Raw genomic sequence first — 5,192 nt, 5'->3', positions numbered from 1 at the left:
AGTCACTCTGGAGTCTATATTCCCTCCCAGGCAACAAACATATGACCTGGAACGAGTAGAACAACCCCCGAAACTCAACCACTGGACCAATCCATCCACACTGACATTATAAGAGCCGTGCTGTAACAATCCATAATAATATATGGATTTCAACTATCTAAAGCCTCACAGGCTATCCACTAGGACTATATATTTACTGTGACTTTATGACGCTATTATAATATAGATTATTGGATCTTATACTTCTAGCCGGCGCATCAGCCTCAGGCTACAGGTGCAGCGAGATTAGTCTTTACAGGGGAAGACGGTGGACATCCGGATTTATTACAGTCGCCAATAATCTGTGGGTAATTTCCAATTCATAACTTTGACCGTTCGCCGCTTCAACCAAATGTTCACTGTGAAAGTTTCTTTCTATTACCATCATTCAAGAGTGACTTCAAAATTATGGCATTTTCATATAAAATCTTTCCCCTGAACAAAATATTACTGAAAATGTGAGCTAAGTGAAGTAGGAACCGCAGTGGAGAAGAGCCTCTCAGCTGCAACACTAAAGGCCATTCTTATGCAAAACGCTGAACCGCTCTTTTGGAATGAATTCTGTTTGGGCTTGTATTCAGATTTGTGGCATAAAAGGTTTGACACAAAACGCAGCAATTGAGGACTTCTCTACAACTTTACTATAATTAGCCAGGCTTCCACTGGCTGAAGGGAGTTCTCCATCTACATCAGCTCTCACACAAGTACATTCATTCATACACACACACACACACACACCTGAGCAGGAGCAGTAGTGCTGGTCATCAGCAGCAGCTATTATAGCCATCAGACAATTAAAGAAAGCACCTGAAGGGGTGAGCAGTAACTCTCACTCACTCACACACTCACACACACACACACACACACACACACACACACACACACACACACACACACACACACACACACACACACACACACACACACACACACACACACACACACACACAAAAGAAGTGGGACCAGGAGGGAACCAGAGGCAATTAGTTCAAACGGTCGATACCAAAATAGGACTTATAGGCTGCCAAGTTAACAAGAGAAAGAGACAGCGAATTTATTTTAGGCTCTGAAGGTTGACGAAGCGGCAAAATGGCTTTTTTTGGCGAAACGCCACGCACACTTGCAGAGACGCAACCACACGTGTACCCACAGTGGAAAAACAATCAGGTTGGGAGTGGGCAAAAAAAAAAAGATAACTTAACTGTCTCCTGAAGACGAAAAGAGGAGAGGGTAAGGAAATGACATGTAGAGATGTGAGGGGGGGAGGATTGATGTTTCATCTTTTCTTGACAGTTGGCTTTGGACAGGCAGGATGAAACCTTTACAAACAACTAGCCTCTAATCCACGGCTCTCTGCATAGTGTGTGTGTGTGTGTGTGTGTGTGTGTGTGTGTGTGTGTGTGTGTGTGTGTGTGTGTGTGTGTGTGTGTGCGTGCAAGCCGCTGCTTACAGATCCCTCTTTGTCAGTGTGTTTGTGCATTTCAAAGAAGAAGAGTTGCTGACAGAGGTGACTGGCTTTAAGACGGTGAGCTGAAAGGAGTAAATACTGCAGACACACTGTCCTTATGGCCAGTCAAATGCATTTGCATCTCATCTGCATACTTAAGCGTCAACAAGCCCCACACACACACACACACGCACACGCTCACGCTCCGAGCATAAACGGTGAGTTTGTGTGTATTAATTAGTCTTTCATTATATTTCAAAAAAACAATGCTGCCACAAAGATAAGAGCCTCAGCGGTGGTTCTTTGAGCAAATTCCAGGTTTTCCCAGGGGTCCTTGAGGGAGTTTCAGGGGCTCATGCCGAATACAGTGTAATAGATTACCTGTGAGGTTTTTTATTTGAAGAAGAACCAGTGAAGATGCAGCCGCCTGTTGACCTTAATTACTAGAATTCTATTCTATTCTTAGCTTTTTAGTGTTTTAATGACTGTTTTTAATGTTTCAATGAATGTCCTCAATTGTTTTTAAATCTCCTTTTCTTTTGCATTATGTTTTGATGCTTTTAATGATTTTATGTGAAGCACTTTGAATTGCCTTGTTGTTGAAATGTGCTATACAAATAAACTTGCCTTGCCTAGAATAGACGAGAAGCAGATGTTTCTCTTCTTGTGTCATGTTCTTCCAAATCTAAAACTTGGAAATTTGACAGTGGAAATCATTAAGATAATTGTTATTCAAGGTAACTTAGTAGTGGTGGAACTAAAGCCTGAGACTTGGCAGCCAACTACGACTTAATGGATAAAACACTAAATTCTATAATGGCACGACAGAGAGTCTGTATTCAATATGGATCAGTTTCCCCAGTAGTGCAGTCATTAACCATCCTCTAGATATTGACCGTTAGGACACTGGTAGACAGGGAACAGGCAGGATCAAGTGTTTAATATGTGAAAATGACGGTAGGTAGTGTGTGTTCAGGAGACACTTTAATGTCTGCTGTTAATGGTCCATTCTGCGATTGTGATGTGACATTTCACAACTTTCCAAGGACAAACACCGAAATATAACGGTTCCTCAAGTGATCAACGGTCTGGAACTCCAGACGTCATACAGGAAGTGTGACCATGACGCATTACAGAAGAAAGCCACAGGTCAATGTCTGCTCATCACTGTTGACAGAAAGTCAGCAACGGTACATAAACACAACTAACCCACAGAATTACACAGAATTTTATGACATAATTACCCCCAAAAAAAGATTCAATTTCACTTGCATCCCCTTTTTTTTCCCCCTACCAACTCCTGTACATTCTGTTTCACTTTTAGTCTCCTTCTCTGTTAAATTACGTTTAATCACCAACATTGTTAAATTGGGTTTAAATCTGTAAAAGAAGTACCTTTTTTCTACCAAAGTCATGCAGTGTCTGACCTGCAGTTTAGCTCGGTGGTGTAGAAGGTCACAGAGACACGTTGCCCACTAACCTTTTCAGACTGACTGCTAACAAGGGTTAAATGAGTGAAAGTGTGTGGTCAAATAAATACAAAAATAAAAAACACATTTTACAATTTCACTTGATGCAACTTGTTCAAAGAATAATTGAAACCAAATTTGGTCCATTCCTTTAATTTCCTGATGGGAAAACATCGCTCCATCTATCATAATATTCCAGGGCTGCTGCGGTCACAATCCTGAGATGCAATCTACTTGGAGCTGGTAAGAAGCCTGTTAGCACCAGAGGGGAAAGTAGTTTACTGTGTCAAATAACGCAGGTGTGTTAGGATCCAGCATCGACCGACCCCATCAACCTTGATTTTCCCTGTTTATCAGCCGACGGGGTTTTCATTATTACCCCCCGCTGCTCTCACCCCGGAGAGCGAGCGAGCGCTCAGGCCGCAGACTAAAGGGGGGGGCTCTCCGGAGGGCCTTTGATTTGAAGCCGACAAACACATTTGGCTGATTGGTGGCGGTCACTCACAACAAACCGTTAGCCCATCCTTTACTCGTGCTCGTCACAGACACAACACTCAGAACCCTGGATAACTGGGTCAGAGGGTGGCGAGGTCGAGTAAGAAGCCTCTGCCACAGAACTCCGTCTTCAAATAAATATAAATATATATACGCTTTGTCACACATCTTATGACTGCAAATTATGTGCCTATTTGCACTTTGATTATTATGCACAAGTTAATCACATAACAAGTATTTACTTACTTCAGGAGAACGACCCTGGGACCACAGTTACACTAAAAGATCGTACTGACATTATTTACTACTTTATTTGGATTTAAAGCGTCGTTCCAAGAAATGAACCCGAAAACTTGAAATGCTGAAAGAAAAACACACAAGGTGTTATTATTGCAGGATTTAAATGTGGCGCGGACATGCTGAGACTCATTCATTGACGGCGATAAAGAGCATCATATTTCTTTGTCTGGTTGTTTTGACATTTATCACTGATGGCGGCAGATGATCTAGGACAGTGTTTTGTCTTCTCTAGAGACAAAGTGAATACCTCAAATGTACTAGACCAGCATGTCCAATCATCTCCTATCAAAAGCAGAACATAGCTGCAGGTTTCATGAGTTTCACCATGTCTAGTCAGTTTAAACCAAGACCGCCAAGGCTCAAATGCTGACATTTGTCAGAACTTCTGCTCAATCGTATTTCATAACCAACACTATTTGGGTTATTTATCCCAACTGTGGAACTGAACAGGTTTGTTAAATCCACTCTGTGTTTTCCTTGTTGGATTATTCCAATGGCAGCTCCCTCATTATAATAACAGGAATGTTCAGGGAGGATTTATATCTGTTGACACAGTAGGCAACGTTTACTTAAACATCATTTATTAAATGTGCTTCACCGCCAACATGATGTGGTTTTATTAGAATGTATCCATTTCAAATTCGATCAGAACTACACTGTTTTACAGGAATGAACTTACAATTCATAATTATGCTGATTCACACACTTTCCTGGGATTCAGTAGAACCTTTTATAACCTCTATTTCTCAAAATATTGTGCTGCTTTCACATTAATTAAATTAAGTAATACTGTAAAATTGCACGACTGCATTACTGATTAATTTGCACGACAGTATCTTTTTTTGACATGAACATTTTTTTACACAGAATGAGATTATTACTCAGCAAAAAAGCAACAGATTTTTTTTTTTCCGTATACTATAGTGTACAACAACAGGGAGGCTCCGGAAAACTTTATTACTCCTTTAACCATGACGAACACAGCACATACCAGGTCCACTCCTTTCACAATAAAAGCCCCAGACGTTTATACTGCGCAAAGGTTTACCAGAAGGAACTCAAAATCACTCAGAGCATTTTACTAAAAGGAAACTCAATGAAATACTTTACAGTAGCTTATGCTGTACAACTATTTACCTCAGACAGACTGCCAGAGTCATCATGTCTGACACGCCCCACGTCCTGCTGAGCAGATAGAAAAAGGCACTAGGGTTGTGTCTTTTTCTCGTAGTTCAAAACTCTCTCCCCCCAAGTCGTTCATTAGTTGCTTCATTAGGTTGGGAGGGTGTGCCAGACGTTTGGCCTTTGTTTTGCTGTCATAGAATATTGCACTGTCATGGACCATTTCTGCAAAACTGTGGGGTTTACTCTGAACAAACAGAGATTAAGATGCAGCTAGTTACAGATGGACAATCGTGTTTTCTTCCTCTCTGCGACAAACT

The sequence above is a fragment of the Cebidichthys violaceus genome, unplaced genomic scaffold, assembly GCF_023349555.1.
Source record: "Cebidichthys violaceus isolate CVI_PGR_0920_01 unplaced genomic scaffold, fCebVio1.0.p SCAF_14, whole genome shotgun sequence".
NCBI classification, from domain to species: domain Eukaryota; kingdom Metazoa; phylum Chordata; class Actinopteri; order Perciformes; family Stichaeidae; genus Cebidichthys; species Cebidichthys violaceus.
This window is presented reverse-complemented; position numbering follows the sequence as displayed.